The sequence below is a fragment of the Elephantulus edwardii genome, unplaced genomic scaffold (genome assembly GCF_000299155.1).
Source record: "Elephantulus edwardii isolate Elephantulus edwardi_28Jun2011 unplaced genomic scaffold, EleEdw1.0 scaffold00042, whole genome shotgun sequence".
Taxonomy (NCBI): Eukaryota; Metazoa; Chordata; class Mammalia; order Macroscelidea; family Macroscelididae; genus Elephantulus; species Elephantulus edwardii.
Genome location: NW_006399792.1, coordinates 2,857,664 through 2,872,318, shown reverse-complemented (window position 1 = coordinate 2,872,318; position 14,655 = coordinate 2,857,664). Strand labels below are relative to the sequence as shown.

Here is a 14,655-nt window from a genome sequence, read left to right as displayed (position 1 = left end):
ATCCACCAACTTCTCCATGGAAAAGGATGGACAGCCTCCTCCTGTGTGATTTACGTCTCTGAAACCCAATGGAGCATCAACTATGAGTCAATTACAACTTGACCATATAGAACAACAGTATGATAGTATACAATGATAACTCAATTGTTGTCCCTTTATTGTTAGAAACCTTTTAGTTTATTACAACTCAGTAACTCCATGTATGTGGAGGAAAACTACTATGCAGAGTTTTCTAGACTGTAACTTTTCAGGAACTGACCACAGGCTTGTCTTCTGAGGTGACTTTGGGTAAATTCAAATCAGTAACCTTTCAGCTGACAGTTAAACACTTAGCCATTTACACTAATCAAGTACTTTCAGAACTCAAGAAATTCTAGTTACTATTTTGAAAGACGCTGTAGAGTATTTTGGTAAGGACGTGTGCTGCTAACCCAAAGACGGTGTCTCTCTGTGGTTCAAATTCACCAGAGACTCCATGAGAGAAAGATGGGCTATTTTCTCCTTTGAAATGTACCATCTCTAAAAGCCCACTAGAGGCTAAGTTCTGACTTGATGGCATTGAGTTTGGATTTTTATTTTTCTGAAAGATAACTTTAATAAAAACTTGAGCAGGCCTTTTTCAGGATAGGAAAATAAAAGGTGAGTAAAACATAACCACTTTATTATTTGTTAGTAGTAATAATAATGCAAATTAATATCACTATAGATATGAAGAAAGCTTGAAGTACCTACTGCAGAAGATCAAAGACTACATATCTCAATATGGATTATATCTCAATACCAAGAAAACAAAAATACTCATCACTGGACCAATAGGCAGTATTATGGAAAATGGCAGACTGCTGTCAGTGATTTTGTTTTACTTGGCTCCACAATTAACACCTATGGTAACAGCAATCAAGAAATCCCTGATCAAAGCCATGGTATTTTCAGTTGTTTTGTACGCATCTGAGAATTGAACAAGGAATAAGGAAGGCAGAAAAGGAATCATTATGTTTGGGTTGTAGTGTTGGAGAACAGTACTGACTATCCCATGGACTGCCAAAAGAACACACAAGTCGGCCTTAGAGAAAGTGAAACCAGGGGGATCCTTAGAGGGTGGCATGGTGACACTCTGGTTCACATACTTTGGCAATGTTTTCAGGAGGGACAAATCCTTGGAAAAAGACTTTATGCTAGGAAAGGTCAAAGAAAGAGAAGAAGACCCTCAACAAGAAAGATTGACACAATGACTGTAACAAAGGGCTCAAACACATCAGAGATGGTTAAGAATTGTGCAGGACAGGGCAAGGCTCAGATCTGCTGTTCACAGGGTCATTATGAGTCACAGTTGACTCAGTGGCACCTAAAAACAATGTTAGCCCATTTATGTTTCCATTTGAAGTGCAAAATTTAAGAAGTTTTAAACCATGTGCTGCTGAAGAAGTGGAACTACTCGTATACTGTCAGTGGGTGCATAAAGGAATAGAACAAATTACAAAAAGATTTTATTTTAGTAAAACTGGAGGCATACATGTCTAAAATTCAGCCATTCCTTGTCCCAATACCTATTCTAGAAAAGTTCTCTCCCATGTGTACTAAAATCTATGAGCAATAATATTGATATTAAATATGAGCAATCTACATTTTCATCAATAGTAGACTATATAAGCAAACATTGGCATGTTCAAAGAGTGGAATATTATATAATTATAATGAAGAAGCTACATTTACTATGCAAGAATTTATATAGAAAAATCTTACACACAGTTTATAGCACGATAACCAAGTAAGAAAACATATTGTTCAAAAGGGAGAAAATTCATACTACCATTTCAAATTCTCATGGTCTCTGGACATTCTGGAGCTACGAGGCTGGATAAGCCCTGAAACTATTGCCCTAGGATAATCTTTAAACATTATACTAAATAAAAATAGCACCTGAAACCTTAAAACAAGTAGGAGTTTGGCTTAACTAGTAAACTGTGTCTACCTTGAGCACTGTGCTCTGTCAAGATCAATCTGTAAGAGATCAAATGGGCAAACAGTAACTTGGAAGAATAAATAGGAGCCTTAAAGAGCAGTGAGTTTATGGTCTTAGAATAAGACCAACGCAGAAAAGGAGGGTGAGAATGGATGCACAATTTAACAAATGCAATCAGTGTTACTGAATTGTACAAGTAGAAATTGTTGATGTGGTATATGTCTGTGTGCTGTGTGTCTTCTGAACATCAACAAAATAAATCAAACTCGTGCCTTTAGTATAAAGGGGCAATCCCTTTCCATGTGATAAACTGCCTCTGAAAACCCACCGGAGGGTCGGCCATGGGTCAGTTACAACTCCACAGAACACAACAAACAACAACATAACTTTGGTAAGTTTACCGTAGATGTGTACATGTCTAGACAATAGAGCTGTTCTTATTGACCTTCAAGAACTTATAAACATTGCCTATATAGACGTGGCCTAGTGTTTAAGAGCTGCATTGTGAATCCAAAGGCAGAAGATTCTAATCTGACAGCCCTTCTGCAGGAGAAAGATTAGAGCTCTCCTGTGCTAGCTATAGCCTCTGAAAACCCACTGAAGTATATTGTTAATATATATTGCTATTAAGAGTTGTCAACAAGTCAAATTTGATTCATGGAAATTCCAAGTGTGTCAGAATAAAATTGAACTCCATGGGATTTTTCAAGACTGACCTTTCAGAAGCAAATTTGAAAGCCCCTACAGCTAAATTCAAACCACCAACATTTTGGCTAAAAATCAAGCACTTAATCATCTGTGCTACCCAGGGACTGGGCTTGCTCCATGAACATTGATAAATGTCAATAGTTGTAGAGGGGCTTCAGGCCTTTTATTCATAGGGTTGCTATGAGTCGTGCTCGACTTGAAGGCAATCAACTGTATATATATGTATACACACACACACACACACACACACACACACACACTTTGATTACATACATATATATTGTGGGGGGGTATGTATGTTGTTGTTATTAGGTGCCTTCAAGTCAAGCACAACTCAGAGCAACCCTAAGAACAACAGATCTGAACTCTGTTCTATCCTGTGCTATCCTCATCATCTCCAATACATTTAAGCCCAGTGCTGCAGTCACAGTGGCTTTCAAACAAAACTGGCCTTTGTTGTTTACAAATGCACATGTAGATGATAATCCTATCACAGGGATAAGTAAAATACAAAGCAAAGTAGTGCTCAGTATTTACTTTTATTCGGGAATGAAAGAGATGCAGTCTGAAAAATGCTCACAGGAACTCATTGGGAGTATATTCTGTACATGTGATTATCCTGGTTATACTCCTGGACCTGTAGGAGGTTTACTTTATATTCTTTAAATTCCACTAGTGGGTAAGGAGTTGTGCTCTCATCTTGAAGGTAAGTGATTTGAATCCACCAGCTGTTCCACTGGAGAAAATAGGCAATCTCTGATAACCTCTGAAGAGTCAGGTATAAGTAATTTCCTACTTGATGGCACATTACAACAACAATATGTGTATTTTCTATATTTATGATATATTTTTCATTATAAAATAGTCCATACATATCATTCCCCTACTTAAAATCTTTCTCTAGCTCTTTACTGTGGAAAAAAAACATCAGAGTAAATCCTCATGATACACCTCCTGTTCAGTTCTGCCTCTGCCACTCCCACTTATGCCCCAGCTGTAGTTTCTTGTGCCCCTAGACAATCATGCTTTCTCAAGCTTCTAGCCTGAAACTTCTTTAAGGCACGAACTGTATTATCTACACCAAAAGTGTGCATCATAAAAGTTTGATCAAATGCTTACCTAATGAATAAATATTTCTTAGGCTCGATATACTATTCTTCTCCTATTCCACATGGAGAGACATGTAGCTCAAAATATTAGATTCAATTGTATAAAATTGACCTTACTTTAGGTATAAAATTATTCATTATTGGTTACATGTTATTCACTTTACAAGAAACATCACTGAACATTGAATACATTTTGATCAAGCACAATGTAGTGATATTTGCTTTCTCATAAAAACTATATGAAAATTGGAATAAAAATTATGATGTGAAACAACCACAGGATTTATTTCATCAGTTTTCTGAAGTTATAGGCCACCTACCTAGAGTTATATAAACCAGTAGGCAAATTAAAGAGAGATATTGATCACCACTTCAAAACAGCTTCATTTGGAATCTTACAAACACTCCTATCATATTTCTCAAAGAAGTTATTTGACAGATTATAACTCATTCATCTCTGCTGGTGTCTATTGATTATTGACTTTGGTGACTATGAGGCTTCAAGTATTTGATTAAAAAAAAGGATATTCTGCTTGTGTGTGCTGATGTTTTTATAAGAAACTTTCAAAATTCTTCCAAGAACACAGAACAATTGAATGTATTTTTAATATTGCTTTTATTAAGCAAAGTGATTTGTAGATTAAAATACCATAAATTAAGTTTTATAAGATGGTAATGAAATTTCTCTTTCCCTAAATCTTAAGATTTAACTGTTAGGTTAAAAACTATGTGTTTACACACAAACAAACACTTCTGAAAGGAATTGACCACCATAATTTTACCCAAACTCAAATTTTTAGAAGAATAAGTTGATAAAATACAGAATTATCATCTAAGTAATGTTATATACCATCGAGTTATTTGCAATTCATACCAACCCTATGTACAATAGTTCTGAGCACTGCCCGTTCCTGAGGCAGTCTCACTGTTTGACACATCTACCCTTATTTTCTCAAATACTGTGTCAATCCATCTCATCCTGATTCTTCCTCTCCTGCACCATCCCTCCATCCTTCCAAGCATGATGTCCTTCTCCCAGGACTGGTCCCTCCTTGCAAAATGCCCAAAGTATGGAAGATGGAGTTGAAGTCATAAGAAACACTGTAAATATAGTTACTTAGCCACATGAAATTGTTCATTGCAGCAGTCTTACATCTTACCCAGGCTGGGCTCAGCCATGGTGGTGGCTCATATTGCCTTAGTAGACACCTACACATCACAAGACTTCACACTATGATATGTGTACACTAGTAATTTCACACCTTCAATTAATCATTTTATTCTACTCAATTTCACTTTCTTAGAAGATGTTATTTGAAATAATATTCCCTCAGACTAATACACAAAAACAATGGGTACATATGTATTTCTCACAAAGGAACATTTTTAGACTTGCAACTCACCACTGCTTGTGTGGTTTCTCATCTATAGGAAATAGGTCTAATTCAACAGCTTCTTGCATGAGTTGCCATGACGAAGATCAGAGATGGTCCTGCTGCTGGAACTTCTCACACTAGCCTAAAACCAAAGTCAAAAGACACACAAGCTTGATTTTAAGTTTTAAACAAGTATTTCTAACCTGCAGTTAGCAAAAAGTCTTAAAAGAAACTGCTCTCAAAGGGAAGACAAAGTGAAATATCCTCAGAGTTGTAAACTCTGCAGAATTTAATCAAGCACATGAACTTTCTGATTATCAGCCCCCAAACAGCTAGGCATTTAAATATATGTGCATAAATGCAAGTAGTTATTGGTATTCTGGCTGATATATCTGGCTTTATGACAGCCAGGTAAGTTCCACTGCCATATGTATTTATATATGAAATTTTACATATTCTGTTTTTCATGTAAGATTTCATTGGAGGGACAGCACAAGAGAGGAAGACCCTCTATGAGATGGATCGATTCAGTGATTGGGGTGGTGGGAGTAGGTGTGTCAGAGACAGTGAGGTTGGCCCAGGATAGAGCAGGGTTTGGGGCTCTTATACATAGATAGGGTCGCTGTGAGTGGCAAGTGACTCGACAGCACATAACAACAGCAACAACAACGAGATATGGAGGAACTCTGGTGGCCTAGTGGGCTGGGAATTGTTCTGCTATGCCCCCAAAAAAAGTAAGTGTTTTGGATTCACCAGCTGAGCCACTGGAGAAAAGTGGGCAGTCTCCTCCTATGCTATTTATTCACAACCTCTGAAAGCCTGACAGAGGGTCAACCACAAGTCAGTTCCAAGTTGACTGTGCATAACAACACTGCTTTGTGACACTGAGTCAATAACAACACATAACGATCCTGTGAACAACAAATTAAAAACATTCCTTATTCTGTGGCATATTTATGATCTCCACCACGCTCAACCCCCTTGCTGCAATCACTGTCACTCCATGTCTTCCTCTCTTTCTCTGATCCTCCAGTTTTACCAAAATGTTTTTTCCTAGCATGCTGAAAGTATGTGAGATGGGGTTTCACCATCTTTGTCTCTAAAGAACATGCTGGTTGCACTTCCGCCGTCTTTCTCTATCTCATTGTTCCTTTGGCAGTACATGAGATATTTAGTACTCTGTCTCAGCACCACAATTCAAAGTCATCCATTCTTCTTCTGTCATTCTTATTCACTATTTCATTGACTACAAAAAGGCATTTGACTGTGTGGATCACAACAAACTGTGGCTTACTCTGAGAAGAATGGGAATCCCAGAACACTTAATTGTGCTTATGTGAAACCTATACTTGTACCAGGAGACAGTTGTCAGATCAGAGTAAGGAAACACTTTATGGTTTAAAATCAGAAAAAGTGTGTGCTAGGAATGTGTCCTATCTCCATTTTCAATCTATAAGCGAAACAAATTATCCAGGAGGCTGGACCCTATGAGGAGGAATGTGGCATCACGATTTGAGGAAGACACTCATAAACAACTTGGTGTTTCTGTGATGCTGCACACTGTTCCATAATCTTGTCAAATACCATAATTGTTTCCCATTATGTACAGTGTTTGAGTGAGCTTCCAGATTGATTTATGCTGGGAAGCAGGAGTGACACCCACTTCCTAAAACTAGATGCCTCTTAGAAACTCTACAAACTCACTAAACTCTTTAAATGTACAGAAATTATGGTAGTTCTAGAACAGAGTTCTGTACAGAAATTATGTTAGTCATAAAACAGAGTTTAGGTCTTTTGTGCAAAACTTACTCTCAGTTGTATTCGACTTGACGACACTTAACCATTACTAAATGAAACTAGTGCTGTTCCTCCAGGAACATTTCCACTTTGTACATCACTCTTTGTCAATGTGTATTATGAAGTAACCTGGGTTTCTATGATGCTGAACCTTGTGTCATTGGGGTTTCAAATACCAGAATAGCTTCTCAATGTGGAAAGTGCATGGTGGAGCTCCCAGTTATAAAACAGATTTGGAAGCAGGAGTGGCATCCATCCACTTCCTAAACCACATGCCTCTGGAAACTCTATGGACATGGTGAAATGATGATAGTTACAGAAAAGCATTAGGTCTTTTGTTCATAGAGTTACAATAAGTTGCAGTTGACTTGACGACAATCAACAACAACACTATCAACAACGTGACTTATGCAGATGACACAACCCTGCTTGCTGAAACAGAGGAGAATCTGAAGCACTTGCTGCAGAGGGTCAAGGGCCACAGCATTCAATATTGATTAAAGCTCAATATCAAGAAAACAAAGATTCCCACCACTGGGCCAATTGGCAGCATCATGATAAATGGTAAAGAGACTGAGATTGTTAACAGCTTTAGTTTGCTTGGCTCCACAATCATTACTCTTCGTACCAGCAGACAGGAAATCAAAAGGCACATTTCATTGGGAATGTCTGCTGTCAGCAACATCTCCAGAGTACTGAAGAGCAGTGATGTCAGTCTGAAGACTAAGGTGTGCCTGATCTGGCCCATAGTCTTCACAATTAGGTGCTATGTATCAGAAAGCTGGACAATGACAAGGGATGATAGAAGAATTGGCCCTTTGGGATGTGGTCCTGGAGAAGAGTATTGAATATACTATGGACTGCTAGAAGAACAAACAGATTCATCCAAGAGAGGGTGAAATCAGGTTTCTCCTTGGAAACAAGTATTCTGAAGTTTCGTGTGACATACTCTGGGCGTGTTTCAAGGAATGACCAATCCTTAGAAAGTGACGTCATGCTTGGGAAGGTGAAGAAATAGAACAAGAGAGGAAGATCCTTGATGAGATGGATTGATTCAGTCACTGGGATAGCGGGGGTAGGTGTGTTGGAGATGACAAGGTTGGGTCGAGATTGGGCAGGGTTTAGAGATTTTGTACTTAGGGTCGCTATGAGTTGTAAGTAACTTGACGGCACATAACAACAAACAACTTTCAAATGCATTGATAATACAATGGGTTGGATCACAGACTCCTTAGTGTTTAAACTGAAACCCTTGCTGCTTAACATTTTGGAGAAGTTCTCGACAGCTCAGGATCTCTAGCCAACTGGGTGGTGGTAAAGTCCATAAAGAGTTGCAACTGCAAATCCAGAAGTTCTGAGGAAGAAAGAGGGGGAAGATACTTCCATATGATTTACAACCTCAGAAAACCAACAGAGGGTCAGCTATAAAAACTGGATGTAAACCAACGGCAATGAGTTTTGACTAGCTATTAAATGGAGTTTGGGTGGTGGAAAAGATATTCACTCAGCTAATAATAGGAAGATTGATGCCATGCAGGGTGCCCTCTCAAGGAAAGTCCTGGTTATTTGGTTTCTAAAAGTACCGGTCATGACGACCCTGTGGGGTCTTCATTTTTACCCTGAAACACATGTAGTCATTATGAGTCTGGACTGATTCAAGACAACTGGTTTGGCTTTGATTATTGTCTGTCAGATAGTTAGTTCCTAGTAGAAATGTCAATTTAGAGGAAAATACCAGTACCAGTTATCATCCAGTCACCTTTGACTGGTGACAATCCCATATGTCTGTCCCAGGTTGGAAGTATGCCACTTAGATTGTCAGTGACTGGATTTTTAATATATCACCAGGTCTTTTCTGAAGTCATTTCTGTATGGACACATACACTTCAACCTTTAGGTTATCATCCAACTGTATTAACCATTTGTACATCCCACTGACTCCAGTGGAATTCATAGATAATTGAACAGGTAACTACTGTGATGTATGAGTGTTGTGATAGAGGAAGTACACATACTGATTAAACATGGCCAAGTAAGTGTATTTAAGAGCTTCACTTCACTTCCAGGACTTGCATATCCCATTCCTAACATAAGAGAAGATGACAATTACTTTCCGCAACCTATTTTCAGGATACACTCAGAGCACCTAGGCCGGTTAACATCTACAAACCAGGAGGCAGTTTTTCTTTCACGAGCTCGCTGATACTTTTATGTCACTGTTACTGCTTTCCACTTCTTGCCACAAAAATATGGCAAAAGTCCCATTTATTGATGAGCTGGCCATTCCACAAATAAGGGAGTTTCCTCTTACTCCAGGACACCACACAGTTACAGAGTAGCTTTGGTTAGGGATCCACCAGTTACCTTTTTCTCAAACCTTTCATTTCCATTCCTAGGAATATTATCTCTATGGTCCTCTGAGTTTTGTATATCACCAGGGATCAGAAAGATGAGAAAGGTTAAAGTGAATTTAATGATCCAAAACATCAATTAAACTACAAAATTTGTTCGTAAAATGAGCATAGTTTAAGGACTATTTATCAAGGCTAAAATGTTTCTATTTATGTTGCATTGCTGTTGAGTCGATTCTGACTCATAGGGACCCTTATTTGATTTGCTTTAAGGGAGGAGACTATTTCTCCTTCCAGCTGAGTGTTTGGCGGATTTGAACCACAAACTTTCTGGGTTGCAGTCCAACATGTTACATGCTATGGCACCAGGGCTCCTTAACATAAAATGCTTCTATTTAACATCACTTGGGGTTTCTATTAAATATCACCGGGGGTTTCTACTTTGCAGATTTTCTTTCTACCAAAGTCCACTGTTAAGAAATGAAGGAACCCACAACCAACTATAGGGGGGTGGGAGGAACAGCACCTAAGTTTAAAAAAAAAATACAGATTATTCATTTCCCTCACTTTTGCCATGAAAAGATAAAATTTAAGAAAAACTGAAAACACAATAAAAAACCTTTACGCCTTTGCTATGAAAATATGCACAGCTAGGCAAATTTTTTAAATACAGGCTCCAATTTCAAATTGCATTTTCTCTTTAAAACAATCAATATGCAGCATGATGTTTTATCTGAATCAGCATAGCAAAGCCTCATCTTAGACTTAGACAATATTATAAAAACATCCAATTTACTAAAGAAACAAAATTAATGATGTTTTTTACCAGTAATCCAGCCTTTCCCCCCAAGAGTCCTTACACTCAACTTTTTCTATGAGTCCTTGGTCCTAGAGAAACAGATGTGATAGATGTACTGAGGGAAAAGGGGTGGGGGTGCTGCTGGGAAAGCCTGCAGTAAATATGGCATCGTAGCCAAATCCTGTCATTGATGGGCACTTTCGTGTCTATCTTGTACATAGGTATTGCAACATCCAACCAAATGCTTAAAAGCTATTGTAGGGGCAACAGAGAAAGAACTCAAAATGCCTATTTGTTTACTTTTTTTTTTAATTAAAGGGATCCCATTATTCTCATAAGCAACCAAGCAATCATTCAGTTTAAACAAACCAATTCCACTCAAAGTCCTTTAGCTAAAAATGTGACCTGAAGCAGGACTGAAGCAGAAAGGGAAAAGATCTGCTTTTAACAACAACAACCAAAAAAACCAACCCAACTTGCCTTTTATTCTTAATCATCAGCATATAAAGACTGACAACTATAGCCAAAGAAAATGATTTGTTTACATGAAACAAAAATAAAACTTTAAAATATGCTTCTATCTATAAATACAGGCCTTTAAGCATGGTAGGCTTTTTCGATTTGTTTAGGTTAAGCAGATTCCTTTTCCTTCTAATATCCCTATAGGACAGAATGACAAGGGAAATTACATTCCATGGATGTAAACTCTCCATCTAGATTATAGCATCCCTGATCAACTCTCACTCAGTTCATTCTAACCTTGAAAAACATTGACCGTGTGCTATGAAACCATTAAACACTAATAGCTGCAGACGTACCAGACAATGACAGCAAAAACACACTCCGTCCCTCTGGGATCTGTTCATAAACATCCCTCTCCAGCACGGCAAACACACTCCTCCCAACAACAGATGCTGTTCTGGGGCGAGCAAGCAGGCAGCTGGAGGCAGCTGATTTTTCCACTCTCCTTGTCATTTCTTACTCCCTCATCATGAGGAATCTTTGCACAGAAACTGAGAAGATTTCATAAGGAGAGGAGCCCATCAAATTAAAGACACTTTGCTACAACAGGAAGGAGTGATATGCAAATGAGGAAGCATAAAGACTAATGTCTAAGGTCATACCACCTTTGTCATCTGATTTTCTGGTCCCATGGTAGGGAAGAGGAAAGCCAGTTGGTTCCACGTGATGCAATAAGCTAAGCAAGTACTTTAGGTCAATTTTAGGAGTAAGATCAAGGTAAAGTAGGGATACATACAGGAAGCAGCAACATTGTTATAGCCTCAAATTTATTTTCAATCCAAAGGTTCAGGGTAAGCTAGAAGCCTATGAGTTGATTCACAAGCAATAACATATTGGTACAGAAGCTCACCTAAGATAGGAAATTTGTAGAACCCTCTCTCAGAAGAGTGTTCATTCCTATAACCATTTCCAATGTTTTGATCAGCATTCTAGGAGACTTTCAAGGGTCTGACAAGCAGCAGATTTAGGGATAGAAACAGAAATTGGACCTCACTCTGGCAAGTCTGGTGCATTAATACTCATTTTTCTCCTAGCTGAACTGTGACCTATCCCATATGACTTAGGCTGTCTCCAGTTCTTTTATGAAAGTTATCCTCCACACAGCCGAAGCAGAGAGGGTTGTTGCAAGACACTGTGAGGCTCTGCAGCAAAGGCAGTTCATGTAAACAACCTTGTGATGGCTTCAGAATAGACTGCCGTGAGATAAGTCATTCTTTTACTGTAGCTCAGTTGCAGCACATTGGCAAGTTTTTGGTTGTTTTGAGTTTTTCTGTATGAGGATAAAAGGAAAGATAGTCTCCTATTTTAAATGTAAAAAAATAGAAAGGAAAATATGTAGAAAATCTCATTTATAAAAGATCTTTCACTTGATTTACTTGAAGATTTTTCAGGCATTTATTTTACTGTACACACAAACAGATTCTGATAAGCATTGTCATCTTCATTTTTTATAATGTATTTTTTTCCCCAAGAGAAGCTCTGACATTTCCAGGGGACACAGTATCCACTATCCCAGCATAGAATACCTGGGAACCTTGCCATTTAAAAAAAATGGTTCCTGCTGTGACTGGAGGATCACTTTCTTAAAGGGACCCCTTATCTATGGGACTGCAGTGACAATTTTTCCTCTTCATTTAACCTGTCCCCTGTTGCTAATTCTCTCCCAGTCCAAATCTAGCTTAGAAGCTCTCTAAAAGACTAATTCCTTTAGTTTCACAGCTTTACAAATAATTTTTATATACATTTCAATATATACACATAGCATTCCCTACTAAAATATGTAAATATGTTCTATAATATTTAAGTTGTATCCCTCACAAAATAAACATAAATGCATACTTAAAGACATTATTTTTCATTTCCTATAGAACTACACTGTTTCTCAGAAATGAGACTGAAGTCAGCACTTCTCTCTCTCTCTCTCTCTCTCTCTCAACTCTGCATTGTCTAAAATCCCTGGTCACAATAAGAAGCCTTTGCACTCTCTGCTACCCCTCATGCCAAAAGCACAGGTTGCCACACGCCCAAGTCTGGAGAAAGATGCTCCTTGCAGAAGCCATGAGCTGGTGGCTTCCTGCCTCATAGGGAGTTTACTTCATTAACCTGCTTTCCACCCCATCCTTCCCCGCCTCCCGCTTTCCTCGCTCTCCTGGCCCACCAGGAGCAATCCATAGCCATCACCCCACCCTCCAAAAAACAGGTTAGAACCCAGAATGAGCAAAGAACCACCTACCATTCCGTGTCTGAGAACTATGATCCTGATCCAGTCGTGTTTGCCCCCAAAATCTCTCTACTTGTCTTTCCTTAACCACATTCCAAACTGTAAGAAGGAAGCGACTCCTCAGAGGTGGGGAGATTGTGTCAAATTAATGATGGATAGGTAATTTTCAAGATAATTTGACCTTAAAGTCACTCACTCAAAGCCCCTTGGCAATTGAGGGGAGAGGAGGAAAAAAAAGGAAAAATGCAAAAATATAAAAAGAAAAGGAAAAGATAAGCTTAAAACAGATACCACCCACCCCCATAAAAAAATAAAAAGAGAAAGGGGGGTTTTAAAAGAAGAAGAGGAAGAGTGCCTTGCTGAATCACCCTCTTTCACTGCCTGGAAACCATTGTGCAGCGTGATGCTGCCTGTACCATTGTGGAACCGACCAGAGGAGACGGACAGAGGGCTTGGGGAATGGGGTTGCTATGGCAACTGAAAGGAGCACACATGACGTCAAAGCCCAGAGAGGTCTAGGGAGGGGAGGGGTAGGAGGGGAAAAGGGAAGGAGGAAAAGTCGAAGTGCCGCTACATGCACCGTGTTTTCTGGGGAAATGTGGTTCAGGCAAAATGTGTAGGCATAAAGTCCATGGGCAGTCCTTGCCGACAACTAGGATGCCAAGAAGCCAGTCCGCACAGCCCAGGGAAATGGTGTCCGCGATGGAGTTCTGGGTGTGTTTGCAGGGAAGGACTGAAGAACAAATACAGGCAGAGCAAAACAGCCCTGGAAACGCATTCCACCCCTGTATTGCAACTATCTCCGCTTTTTACAAATAGCAGGAAGAGAGACACACGCTGTCTCCAAACGGCAGAACCAGCAAAAGATTGCAATAACCTCAGAGAAAGGTCTCTCCCTCGGAGGTTATTTGCATAGCTCTGTCACTCTTCTCGATTTTTCATTGTTTTACAGAGCATTTCTCCACAAATACTCCTTAACAAACTACTGTCTGTTTATGCAAATAATGAGTGATTACGTGATGGTTTTTTTACAAAGCATGCAACCAGCTTGCAAACATCAGTTTCCTATGTATGTTATATACAAAAAATATGGTTCTGCTCAGATTGCAATTTGTGGAGGAAAGATAATACCAGTAATTTCAGTTAACAGATTTGGGTTCTTTTTTATTTCTTAATTGCATGTAATTCCCTAGAAAATTTCTACAAGTTGAATTATTACCCCTTTGGAGTCAGATCTCAGTGCTCTTTCCTTAATTCGCCGTGTCTATTTTTAGCTGTTAAAGTTTTGGGGTATTATTATTATTAATACAAGTCATTTTAATATTCACTATATTAAAAATTGAGTCATCTACGACACTTAACCACAACAAAAACATAGAGCTCAGTTGGCCTAGTTGACAGAAAGTGATGCTACCAAGCCAAAGGTGGGTGATTTTAATCTGCGGCCCTCAGGCCTGATTTTAATTGGTTTTGATCAAACATTCTTCTAATTGGTATAGTACTGGTCTGTGCATTTGCTGTACAAAGGTAACTAGTGGTTGCTGTGATGATAAACACAGTGACACTGATGTATCAATAATGGTTACCTATGGTAGACAATGTTTGGTGGAGCCTCCTGATTAAAACAAGCTTGGAAGCAGGAGTGGCATCCACTTCCAAAATAGCTTGCCTCCTGAAATCCTATAAACTTGGAGAAACAATGAAAGTTATACAAGTGTTCAGGTCATTTGTTAATAGGGTCACTATGAGTCATCTACAACTCAATGGCACTTAACAACACAATACTAAACCTTAAGTTTATTAATGTCT

General features: G+C 38.7%; 1 protein-coding gene across 3 annotated transcripts in view; it reads right to left on the bottom strand.

Moving 5' to 3' along the window:
* MAPK10 (mitogen-activated protein kinase 10) overlaps nucleotides 1–13,278 on the bottom strand; it is a 487,811-nt gene extending 474,533 nt beyond the window's left edge. The window contains exons 1-2 of one of the 3 annotated variants that reach the window (XM_006885244.1): nucleotides 12,859–13,278; nucleotides 5,184–5,298 (exon numbers count right to left, since the gene is read on the bottom strand). The gene's annotated coding sequence lies outside the window, so the exon portion shown is untranslated. Of the gene's footprint in view, nucleotides 1–5,183; nucleotides 5,301–12,858 lie in introns of those variants that run through there. The other 2 variants (XM_006885247.1, XM_006885246.1) reach the window with 2 other exon arrangements.
* Nucleotides 13,279–14,655: the final 1,377 nt, after the last annotated feature.